Genomic DNA, 14007 nt, shown 5'->3' with positions numbered 1-14007 from the left:
TAGCCCTCACCCTATACCTAACCCGAACCCTAAACCTTAACCCTAACCCTAACCCTAACCTAAGCCCTAACCCTAGCCCTAACGCTAGCCCTATACGTAGCCCTAGCCCTAGCCCTAGCCCTAACCCTAGCCCTAGCCCGAACCCGAACCCGAACCCTAACCCTAACCCTAACCCTAACCCTAGCCCAAAGTGTCACCCTAACGATAACCCTAACCCTAGACCTAACCCTAACCCTAACCCTAAACCTCACCCTAGCCCTAACCCTAACCCTAACCCTAACCCTAACTCTAACCCTAAGCATAGCCCTTGCCCTAACCCTTGCCCTAGCCCTAGCCCTAACCCTCACCCTAACCCTAACCCTAACCCTAACCCTAACCCTAACCATAGCCCTTGCCTAACCCTTGCCCTAGCCCTAGCCCTAGCCCTAACCCTAACCCAAGCCCTAACCCTAGCCCTAACCCTAGCCCTAACCTTAGCCCTAACTGTAGCCCTAGCAGTAACCCTAGCCCTAGCCCGAACACTAACCCTAACCCTAACACAAACCCTAACCCTAACCCTAACTCTAACCTTAACCCTAACCCTAACCTTAACCCTAACCCTAACCCTCGACCTAACCCTAGCCCTAACCCTAATCCTAACGCTAACCATAACCCTAACCCTAACAAAAAACCGTATCCCTAAACCTAAATCTCACCCTAACACTAGCCTTAGCCCTAACCCTCTCCCTAACTGTAACCTAACCCTAATCCTAGCCTAAACTCTATCCCTAGCCCTAACCCTAACCCAACACCTACCACTAACCGTAACGCTAACCCAAACCCTAACCAGAACCAGAACCGTAACCCTAAACCTAACCCGAGCCCTAAACCTAACCCTAGCCCTAACCCTAACCCTAAGCCTAACCCTAGCGCTAACCCTAACCCTAACCCTAAACCTAACTATAGCCTTAACCCTAACCCTAGGCCTAGACCTAACCCTACCCCTACCCCTAAACCAAACTGTAACCCTAAACTGAAACTGAACCCTAACCCTAACCCTAGCCCTAGCTCTAGTTCTAAACCTAGCCCTAAACCTTACCCTAGCCCTAGCCCTAACCCTAGACCTTACCCTAACCCAAAGCCTACCACTAACCCTAATACAAACCCTCGCCCTAACCGTAGCCCTCACCCTATACCTAACCCTAACCCTAACCCTTGCCCTAGCCCAAGCCCTAGCCATAGCCCTAACCCTAACACTAGCCCTAGCCTTAGCCCTAACCCTTGTCCGAGCCCTAACCCTAACCATAGCCGTAACCCTAACCCTACCCTAATCCTACCCCTACGCCTTCCCATAACCCTAACCGTAGCCCTGACCCTAATGCTAACCCTGGCCCTAACACTAACCCTAACCCTCACCCTAACCCTAGTCCTGACCCTCACCCTAACCCCAACCGTAACCCTAACCCGATCTCTAACCCTAACCATAGCCCTTGCCCTAACCCTTGCCCTAGCCCTAGCCCTAGCCCGAGCCCTAACCCTCACCCTCACCCTAACCCTAACCCTAACCCTAACCCTAACCATAGCCCTTGCCCTAACCCTTGCCCTAGCCCTAGCCCTAGCCCTAACCCTAACCCTAACCCAAGCCCTACCCCTAGCCCTAACCCTAGCCCTTACCATAGCCCTAGCAGTAACCCTAGCCCTAGCCTGAACACTAACCCTAACCCAAACCCTAACCCTAACCCTAACTCTAACCTTAACCCTAACCCTAACCCTAACCCTAACCCTAACCCTAACCCTCGACCTAACCCTAGCCCTAACCCTAATCCTAACGCTAACCATAACCCTAACCCTAACAAAAAACCATATCCCTAAACCTAACTCTCACCCTAACACTAGCCTTAGCCCTAACCCTCTCACTAACTGTAACCCTAACCCTAATCCTAGCCTAAACTCTATCCCTAGCCCTAACCCTAACCCAACACCTACCACTAACCCTAACGCTAACCCAAACCCTAACCGGAACCAGAACCGTAACCCTAACCCTAACCCGAGCCCTAAACCTAACCCTAGCCCTAACCCTAACCCTAAGCCTAACCCTAGCGCTAACCCTAACCCTAACCCTAAACCTAACTATAGCCTTAACCCAAACCCTAGGCCTAGACCTAACCCTACCCCTACCCCTACCCCTAAACCAAACTGTAACCCTAAACTAAAACTGAACCCTAACCCTAACCCTAGCCCTAGCTCTAGTTCTAAACCTAGCCCTAACCCTGACCCTAGCCCTAGCCCTAACCCTAGACCTTACCCTAACTCAAAGCCTACCACTAACCCTAACACAAACCCTAACGATAACCGTAGACCTAACCCTAATGCTAACCCTAGCCCTAACACTAACCAGAACCCTCACCCTAACCCTAGCCCTCACCCTATACCTAACCCTAACCCTAAACCTAACCCTTGCCCTAGCCCAAGCCCTAGCCATAGCCCTAACCCTAACACTAGCCCTAGCCTTAACCCTAACCCTTATCCGAGCCCTAACCCTAACCATAGCCATAACCCTAACCCTACCCTAATCCTACCCCGACCCCTTCCCATAACCCTAACCGTAGCCCTGACCCTAATGCTAACCCTGCCCCTAACACTAACCCTAACCCTCACCCTAACCCTAGTCCTGACCCTCACCCTAACCCCAACCGTAACCCTAACCCGATCTCTAACCCTAATCATAGCCCTTGCCCTAACCCTTGCCCTAACCCTTGCCCTAGCCCTAGCCCTAGCCCTAACCCTCACCCTCACCCTAACCCTAACCCTAACCCTAACCATAGCCCTTGCCCTAACCCTTGCCCAAGCCCTAGCCCTAGACCTAAAACTAACCCTAACCCAAGCCCTAACCCTAGCCCTAACCCTAGCCCTAACCGTAGCCCTAGCAGTAACCCTAGCCCTAGCCCGAACACTAACCCTAACCCTAACCCAAACCCTAACGCTAACCCTAAATCTAACCTTAACCCTAACCCTAACCCTAACCCTAACGCTAACCCAAACCCTAACCAGAACCGTAACCCTAACCCTAACCCGAGCCCTAAACCTAACCCTAGCCCTAACCCTAACCCTAAGCCTAACCCTAGCACTAACCCTAACCCTAACCCTAAACCTAACTTTAGCCTTAACCCTAACCCTAGGCCTAGACATACCTTACCCCTACCCCTACCCCTACCCATAAACCAAACTGTAACCCTAAACTAAAACTGAACCCTAACCCTAACCTTAGCCCTAGCTCTAGTTCTACCCCTAGCCCTAACCCTTACCCTAGCCCTAGCCCTAACCCTAGACCTTACCCTAACTCAAAGCCTACCACTAACCCTAACACAAATCCTAACCATAACCGTAGCCCTAACCTTAATGCTAACCCTAGCCCTAACACTAACCAGAACCCTCAACCTAACCCTAGCACTCACCCTATACCTAACCCGAACCCTAACCCTAACCCTAACCCTAACCTAAGCCCTAACCCTAGCCCTAACCCTAGCCCTATCCGTAGCCCTAGCCCTAGCCCTAACCCTAGCCCTAGCCCTAACCCTAGACCTTACCCTAACTCAAAGCCTACCACTAACCCTAACACAAACCCTAACCATAACCGTAGCCCTAACCCTAATGCTAACCCTAGCCCTAACACTAACCAGAACCCTCACCCTAGCCCTAGCCCTAGCCCTAACCCTAACCCTAGCCCTAGCCCGAACCCTAAGCCTAAGCCTAACCCTAACCCTAACCCTAACCCTAACCCTAACCCTAGCCCAAAGCGTCACCCTAACGATAACCCTAACCCTAGAGCTAACCCTAACCCTAACCCTAACCCTAAACATCACCCTAGCCCTAACCCTAACCCTAACCCTTACCCTAACCCTAACCCTAACCCAAACAGTATCCCTAACCCTAAGCATAACCCTAGGCTTAGCCCTAACCCTCTCACTTACAATAACCCTAACCCTAACCCTAGCCCCAACCCTGACCCTAGCCCTAACCCTAACTCAACCCCTACCACTAACCCTAACCCTAACCCAAACCCTAACCCTAACCGTAACCCTAACCATAACCCGAGCCCTAAACCTAACCCTATCCCTAACCCTAAACGTAACCCTAGCGCTAACCCTAACGCTAACCCTAACCCTAAACCTAACCTTAGCCCTAATTCTAACCCTAGGCCTAGCCCTAACCCTAGCCCTAGCCCTACCCTAGCCCTACCCCTAACTCAAACTGTAACCCTAAACTGAACCTGAACCCTAACGCTAGCCCTAACTCTAGCTCTAACGCATGTCCTAACCGTTACCCTAGCCCTAGCCCTAGCGCTAACACGAGCCCTAGCCCTAATCCTAACCCTAACCCTAACCCAAACCCTAACCCAAACCCTAGCCCTAACCCTAACCCAAAGCCTACCACTAAACCTAACCAAAACCCTAACCATAATCATAAACCTAACCCTAACCCTAGCCCTCACCCTAATGATAACCCTAGCCCTAACCCTAACCCTAAAACTAACCCTCACCCCTAACCTAGCCCTCACCCTCACCCTAACTCTACTCCTAACCCTAAACCTCACCGAACCCTAACCCTAGCCATAACGCTAGCCCTAACCGTAGCCCTAGCCCTAGCCCTAACCCTAACCCTAACCCTAAACCTAAACCTAACTCTAACGCTAACGCTAACGCCAGCCCTAACCCTAATGCTAACCCTAGCCGTAACCCTCACCCTCACCCTCACCCTAACCATAGCCCTCACACTGACCCTAACCCTAACCGTAACAATAGCCCTTGACCTAACCCTTGCCCTATCCCTATCCCTATCCCTAGTCCTAGCCCTAGCCCTATCCCTATCCCTGTCCCTATCCCTAGTCCTAGCCCTAGCCCTAACCCTAGCCCTAGCCCTAACCCTAACCCTAACCCTAAACATAACCCAAGCCCTAACCCTAGCCGTAGCCCTAACCCCACCCTAACCCTAACCCGAACTCTAGCCCTAACCCGAACCATAGCCCTAACCCTAACCCTAACCCTAGCCCTAGCCCTAGCCCTAGCCCTAGCCCTATACCTAGCCCTAGCCCGAGCCTTAACCCTAAACCTAACCCTAGCCCAGACCCTATCCCTAAACCTATCCCTACCCCTACACCTAACCCTATCCCTAACCCTAAACGTAACCCTAGCGCTAACCCTAGCGCTAACCCTAACCCTAAACCTAACCTTAGCCCTAATTGTAACCCTAGGCCTAGCCCTAACCCTAGCCCTAGCCCTACCCTACCCCTACCCCTAACTCAAACTGTAACCCTAAACTGAACCTAAACCCTAACGCTAGCCCTAACTCTAGCTCTAACGCATGTCCTAACCGTTACCCTAGCCCTAGTCCTAACACTAGCCCTAGCCCTAATCCTAACCCTAACCCTAACCCAAACCCTAACCCAAACCCTAGCCCTAACCCTAACCCAAAGCCTACCACTAAACCTAACCAAAACCCTAACCATAATCATAAACCTAACCCTAACCCTAGCCGTAACCCTAATGATAACCCTAGCCCTAACCCTAACCCTAAAACTAACCCTCACCCTAAACCTAGCCCTCACCCTAACCCTAACTCTACTCCTAACCCTAAACCTCACCAAACCCTAACCCTAGCCATAACGCAAGCCCTAACCGTAGGCCTAGCCCTAGCCCTAACCCTAACCCTAACCCTAACCCTAACCCTAAACCTAAACCTAACTCTAATGCTAACGCTAACGCCAGCCCTATCCCTAATGCTAACCCTAGCCGTAACCCTCACCCTCACCCTAACCATAGCCCTCACACTGACCCTAAACTTAACCGTAACAATAGCCCTTGACCTAACCCTTGCCCTAGCCCTAGCCCTATCCCTAGCCCTAGTCCTATCCCTATCCCTATCCCTATCCCTATCCCTATCCCTATCCCTATCCCTAGTCCTATCCCTATCCCTAACCCTAACCCAAGCCCAAACCCTAGCCGTAGCCCTAACCCCACCCTAACCCTAACCCGAACTCTAGCCCTAACCCGAACCCTAGCCCTAACCCTAACACTAACCCTAGCCCTAGCCCTATCCCTATCCCTATCCCTATCCCTATCCCTAGCCCTAGCCCTAGCCCTAGCCCTAGCCCGAGCCTTAACCCTAAACCTAACCCTAGCCCAGACCCTATCCCTAAACCTATCCCTACCCCTAAACCTAACCCTAGCCCTAGCCCTAACCCCAACCCTAACCCTAGTCCTAGCGCTAACCCTAACGCTAACCCTAACCCTAGCCCTAGCCCTAGCTTTAACCCTAGCCCTAGCCCTAAACCTAACCCCAACCCCAACCCTAACCCTAACCCAAACCATAAACCTACCCCAAACCCTAACCCTAACCCTAACCCGAACCGAACCCGAACTCAAACCCTAACCCCAACCCCAACCACAACACAACACCAACCGCAACCACAACCGTAAACCTAATCCTAACCCTAACCCTAACCCTAACCTCTACCCCAACCCTAGCCCTAACTCTAACCCTAACCCTAACCCTAACCGTAACCCTAACCGTAACCCCAAACCTAACCCTAGCCCTAGCCCTAACATTAACCCTAACCCTAGCCCTAACCCTAGACCTTACCCTAACCCAAAGCCTACCACTAACACTAATACAAACCCTAACCATAACCGTTGCCCTAACCCTAATGCTTACCCTAGCCCTAACACTAACCAGAACCCTCACCCTAACCCTAGCCCTCACCCTATACCTAACCTTAACCCTAACCCTTGCCCTAGCCCAAGACCTAGCCATAGCCCTAACCCTAACACTAGCCCTAGCCTTAGACCTAACCCTTGTCCGAACTCTAACCCTAACCATAGCCCTTGCCCTAACCCTTGCCCTAGCCCTAGCCCTAGCCCTAACCCTAACCCTAACCCAAGCCCTACCCCTAGCCCTAACCCTAGCCCTAACCGTAGCCCTAGCAGTAACCCTAGCCCTAGCCCGAACACTAACCCTAACCCAAACCCTAACCCTAACCCTAACTCTAACCTTAACCCTAACCCTAACCCTAACCCTAACCCTCGACCTAACCCTAGCCCTAACCCTAATCCTAACGCTAACCATAACCCTAACCCTAACAAAAAAACATATCCCTAAACCTAAATCTCACCCTAACACTAGCCTTAGCCCTAACCCTCTCACTAACTGTAACCCTAACCCTAATCCTAGCCTAAACTCTATACCTAGCACTAACCCTAACCCAACACCTACCACTAACCCTAACCCTAACGCTAACCCAAACCCTAACCAGAACCAGAACCGTAACCCTAACCCTAACCCGAGCCCTAAACCTAACCCTAGCCCTAACCCTAACCCTAAGCCTAACCCTAGCGCTAACCCTAACCCTAACCCTAAACCTAACTATAGCCTTAACCCAAACCCTAGGCCTAGACCTAACCCTACCCCTACCCCTACCCCTAAACCAAACTGTAACCCTAAACTAAAACTGAACCCTAACCCTAACCCTAGCCCTAGCTCTAGTTCTAAACCTAGCCCTAACCCTGACCCTAGCCCTAGCCCTAACCCTAGACCTTACCCTAACTCAAAGCCTACCACTAACCCTAACACAAACCCTAACCATAACCGTAGCCCTAACCCTAATGCTAACCCTAGCCCTAACACTAACCAGAACCCTCACCCTAACCCTAGCCCTCAACCTATACCTAACCCGAACCCTAACCCTAACCCTAACCCTAACCCTAACCTAAGCCCTAACCCTAGCCCTAACCCTAGCCCTATCCGTAGCCCTAGCCCTAGCCCTAACCCTAACCCTAGCCCTAGCCCTAACCCTAACCCTAACACTAATTCTAACCCTATCCGGAACCCGAACCCAAACTCAAACCCTAACCCCAACCCCAACCACAACACGACACCAACCACAACCCCAACCGTAACCCTCACCCTAACCTCAACCCCAACCCCAGCCCTAACCCTAACCCTAACCCTAAACCTAACCCTAGCCCTAACCCTAACTCTAACCCAAATCCTAAACCTAACCCAAACCCTAACCCTAGCCATAACCCTAACCCTAACCTTAGCCCAAACCCTAACCCTAGACCTAACCCTAACCCAAAGCCTACCACAAACCCTAACCCAAACCCTAACCATAACCATAGCCCTAACCCTGACCCTAACCGTAGCCCTAACCCTAATGCTAACCCTAGCCCTAACACTAACCCTAACCCTCACCCTAACCCTAGCCCTCACCCTAACCCTGACCCTAACCCTAACCCTAACCATAACCCTAACCATAGCCCTTGCCGTAACCCTTGCCGTAGCCCTAACCCTAGCCCTAACCCTAGTCGTAACCATAGCCCTAGCCCTAACCCTAACCCTAGCCCTAGCCCGAACCCTAACCCTAACCCTAACACTAACCCTAACCCTAACCCTAACCCTAACCATAACCCTAACCCTAACCCTAGACCTAACCCTAACCCTAACCCTAACCCTAACCCTAGCCCTAACCCTAAGCCTAACCCAAACCATATCCCTAAACCTAAGCCTAACCCTAACACTAGCCTTAGCCCTAACCCTCTCACTAACTGTAACCTAACCCTAATCATAGCCTAAACTCTATCCCTATCCCTAACCCTAACCCAACACCTACCACTAACCGTAACGCTAACCCAAACCCTAACCAGAACCAGAACCGTAACCCAAAACCTAACCCGAGCCCTAAACCTAACCCTAGCCCTAACCCTAACCCTAAGCCTAACCCTAGCGCTAACCCTAACCCTAACCCTAAACCTAACTATAGCCTTAACCCTAACCCTAGGCCTAGACCTAACCCTACCCCTATGCCTACCCCTAAACCAAACTGTAACCCTAAACTGAAACTGAACCCTAACCCTAACCCTAGCCCTAGCTCTAGTTCTAAACCTAGCCCTAACCCTTACCCTAGCCCTAGCCCTAACCCTAGACCTTACCCTAACCCAAAGCCTACCACTAACCCTAATACCAACCCTAACCATAACCGTAGCCCTAACCCTAATGCTTACCCTAGCCCTAACACTAACCAGAACCCTCACCCTAACCCTAGCCCTCACCCTATACCTAACCCTAACCCTAACCTTAACCCTTGCCCTAGCCATAGCCCTAACCCTAACACTAGCCCTAGCCTTAGCCCTAACCCTTGTCCGAGCCCTAACCCTAACCATAGCCGTAACCCTAACCCTACCCTAATCCTACCCCTACCCCTACCCCTAACCCTAACCGTAGCCCTGACCCTAATGCTAACCCTGGCCCTAACACTAACCCTAACCCTCACGCTAACCCTAGTCCTGACCCTCACCCTAACCCCAACCATAACCCTAAGCCGAACTCTAACCCTAATCATAGCCCTTGCCCTAACCCTTGCCCTAGCCCTAGCCCTAGCCCGAGCCCTAACCCTCACCCTAACCCTAACCCTAACCCTAACCCTAACCATAGCCCTTGCCCTAACCCTTGCCCTAGCCCTAGCCCTAGCCCTAACCCTAACCCTAACCCAAGCCCTACCCCTAGCCCTAACCCTAGCCCTTACCGTAGCCCTAGCAGTAACCCTAGCCCTAGCCTGAACACTAACCCTAACCCAAACCCTAACCCTAACCCTAAACCTAACTCTAACCTTAACCCTAACCCTAACCCTAACCCTAACCCTAACCCTCGACCTAACCCTAGCCCTAATCCTAATCCTAACGCTAACCATAACCCTAACCCTAACAAAAAACCATATCCCTAAACCTAACTCTCACCCTAACACTAGCCTTAGCCCTAACCCACTCACTAACTGTAACCCTAACCCTAATCTTAGCCTAAACTCTATCCCTATCCCTAACCCTAACCCAACACCTACCACTAACCCTAACGCTAACCCAAACCCTAACCAGAACCAGAACCGTAACCCTAACCCTAACCCGAGCCCTAAACCTAACCCTAGCCCTAACCCTAACCCTAAGCCTAACCCTAGCGCTAACCCTAACCCTAACCCTAAACCTAACTATAGCCTTAACCCAAACCCTAGGCCTAGACCTAACCCTACCCCTACCCCTACCCCTAAACCAAACTGTAACCCTAAACTAAAACTGAACCCTAACCCTAACCCTAGCCCTAGCTCTAGTTCTAAACCTAGCCCTAACCCTGACCCTAGCCCTAGCCCTAACCCTAGACCTTACCCTAACTCAAAGCCTACCACTAACCCTAACACAAACCCTAACCATAACTGTAGACCTAACCCTAATGCTAACCCTAACCCTAGCCCTAACACTAACCAGAACCCTCACCCTAACCCTAGCCCTCACCCTATACCTAACCCGAACCCTAAACCTTAACCCTAACCCTAACCCTAACCTAAGCCCTAACCCTAGCCCTAACGCTAGCCCTATACGTAGCCCTAGCCCTAGCCCTAGCCCTAACCCTAGCCCTAGCCCGAACCCGAACCCGAACCCTAACCCTAACCCTAACCCTAACCCTAGCCCAAAGCGTCACCCTAACGATAACCCTAACCCTAGACCTAACCCTAACCCTAACCCTAAACCTCACCCTAGCCCTAACCCTAACCCTAACCCTAACCCTAACTCTAACCCTAAGCATAGCCCTTGCCCTAACCCTTGCCCTAGCCCTAGCCCTAACCCTCACCCTAACCCTAACCCTAACCCTAACCCTAACCCTAACCATAGCCCTTGCCTAACCCTTGCCCTAGCCCTAGCCCTAGCCCTAACCCTAACCCAAGCCCTAACCCTAGCCCTAACCCTAGCCCTAACCTTAGCCCTAACTGTAGCCCTAGCAGTAACCCTAGCCCTAGCCCGAACACTAACCCTAACCCTAACACAAACCCTAACCCTAACCCTAACTCTAACCTTAACCCTAACCCTAACCTTAACCCTAACCCTAACCCTAACCCTAACCCTAACCCTAACCCTAACCCTTAACCCTAACCCTAGGCCTAGACCTAACCCTACCCCTATGCCTACCCCTAAACCAAACTGTAACCCTAAACTGAAACTGAACCCTAACCCTAACCCTAGCCCTAGCTCTAGTTCTAAACCTAGCCCTAACCCTTACCCTAGCCCTAGCCCTAACCCTAGACCTTACCCTAACCCAAAGCCTACCACTAACCCTAATACCAACCCTAACCAAAACCGTAGCCCTAACCCTAATGCTTACCCTAGCCCTAACACTAACCAGAACCCTCACCCTAACCCTAGCCCTCACCCTATACCTAACCCTAACCCTAACCTTAACCCTTGCCCTAGCCATAGCCCTAACCCTAACACTAGCCCTAGCCTTAGCCCTAACCCTTGTCCGAGCCCTAACCCTAACCATAGCCGTAACCCTAACCCTACCCTAATCCTACCCCTACCCCTACCCCTAACCCTAACCGTAGCCCTGACCCTAATGCTAACCCTGGCCCTAACACTAACCCTAACCCTCACGCTAACCCTAGTCCTGACCCTCACCCTAACCCCAACCATAACCCTAACCCGAACTCTAACCCTAATCATAGCCCTTGCCCTAACCCTTGCCCTAGCCCTAGCCCTAGCCCGAGCCCTAACCCTCACCCTAACCCTAACCCTAACCCTAACCCTAACCATAGCCCTTGCCCTAACCCTTGCCCTAGCCCTAGCCCTAGCCCTAACCCTAACCCTAACCCAAGCCCTACCCCTAGCCCTAACCCTAGCCCTTACCGTAGCCCTAGCAGTAACCCTAGCCCTAGCCTGAACACTAACCCTAACCCAAACCCTAACCCTAACCCTAAACCTAACTCTAACCTTAACCCTAACCCTAACCCTAACCCTAACCCTAACCCTCGACCTAACCCTAGCCCTAATCCTAATCCTAACGCTAACCATAACCCTAACCCTAACAAAAAACCATATCCCTAAACCTAACTCTCACCCTAACACTAGCCTTAGCCCTAACCCTCTCACTAACTGTAACCCTAACCCTAATCCTAGCCTAAACTCTATCCCTAGCCCTAACCCTAACCCAACACCTACCACTAACCCTAACGCTAACCCAAACCCTAACCGGAACCAGAACCGTAACCCTAACCCTAACCCGAGCCCTAAACCTAACCCTAGCCCTAACCCTAACCCTAAGCCTAACCCTAGCGCTAACCCTAACCCTAACCCTAAACCTAACTATAGCCTTAACCCAAACCCTAGGCCTAGACCTAACCCTACCCCTACCCCTACCCCTAAAACAAACTGTAACCCTAAACTAAAACTGAACCCTAACCCTAACCCTAGCCCTAGCTCTAGTTCTAAACCTAGCCCTAACCCTGACCCTAGCCCTAGCCCTAACCCTAGACCTTACCCTAACTCAAAGCCTACCACTAACCCTAACACAAACCCTAACCATAACTGTAGACCTAACCCTAATGCTAACCCTAACCCTAGCCCTAACACTAACCAGAACCCTCACCCTAACCCTAGCCCTCACCCTATACCTAACCCGAACCCTAAACCTTAACCCTAACCCTAACCCTAACCTAAGCCCTAACCCTAGCCCTAACGCTAGCCCTATACGTAGCCCTAGCCCTAGCCCTAGCCCTAACCCTAGCCCTAGCCCGAACCCGAACCCGAACCCTAACCCTAACCCTAACCCTAACCCTAGCCCAAAGCGTCACCCTAACGATAACCCTAACCCTAGACCTAACCCTAACCCTAACCCTAAACCTCACCCTAGCCCTAACCCTAACCCTAACCCTAACCCTAACCCTAACTCTAACCCTAAGCATAGCCCTTGCCCTAACCCTTGCCCTAGCCCTAGCCCTAACCCTCACCCTAACCCTAACCCTAACCCTAACCCTAACCCTAACCATAGCCCTTGCCTAACCCTTGCCCTAGCCCTAGCCCTAGCCCTAACCCTAACCCAAGCCCTAACCCTAGCCCTAACCCTAGCCCTAACCTTAGCCCTAACTGTAGCCCTAGCAGTAACCCTAGCCCTAGCCCGAACACTAACCCTAACCCTAACACAAACCCTAACCCTAACCCTAACTCTAACCTTAACCCTAACCCTAACCTTAACCCTAACCCTAACCCTAACCCTAACCCTAACCCTAACCCTAACCCTTAACCCTAACCCTAGGCCTAGACCTAACCCTACCCCTATGCCTACCCCTAAACCAAACTGTAACCCTAAACTGAAACTGAACCCTAACCCTAACCCTAGCCCTAGCTCTAGTTCTAAACCTAGCCCTAACCCTTACCCTAGCCCTAGCCCTAACCCTAGACCTTACCCTAACCCAAAGCCTACCACTAACCCTAATACCAACCCTAACCATAACTGTAGCCCTAACCCTAATGCTTACCCTAGCCCTAACACTAACCAGAACCCTCACCCTAACCCTAGCCCTCACCCTATACCTAACCCTAACCCTAACCTTAACCCTTGCCCTAGCCATAGCCCTAACCCTAACACTAGCCCTAGCCTTAGCCCTAACCCTTGTCCGAGCCCTAACCCTAACCATAGCCGTAACCCTAACCCTACCCTAATCCTACCCCTACCCCTACCCCTAACCCTAACCGTAGCCCTGACCCTAATGCTAACCCTGGCCCTAACACTAACCCTAACCCTCACGCTAACCCTAGTCCTGACCCTCACCCTAACCCCAACCATAACCCTAACCCGAACTCTAACCCTAATCATAGCCCTTGCCCTAACCCTTGCCCTAGCCCTAGCCCTAGCCCGAGCCCTAACCCTCACCCTAACCCTAACCCTAACCCTAACCCTAACCATAGCCCTTGCCCTAACCCTTGCCCTAGCCCTAGCCCTAGCCCTAACCCTAACCCTAACCCAAGCCCTACCCCTAGCCCTAACCCTAGCCCTTACCGTAGCCCTAGCAGTAACCCTAGCCCTAGCCTGAACACTAACCCTAACCCAAACCCTAACCCTAACCCTAAACCTAACTCTAACCTTAACCCTAACCCTAACCCTAACCCTAACCCTAACCCTAACCCTCGACCTAACCCTAGCCCTAATCCTAATCCT

This window comes from Heloderma suspectum, chromosome W (genome assembly GCF_057233095.1).
Source record: "Heloderma suspectum isolate Gila_16-S chromosome W, 16-S_ref, whole genome shotgun sequence".
Classification (NCBI taxonomy): Eukaryota; Metazoa; Chordata; class Lepidosauria; order Squamata; family Helodermatidae; genus Heloderma; species Heloderma suspectum.
The sequence above is the reverse complement of the archived record's forward strand: the minus strand, read 5'-3'. Positions refer to the sequence as shown.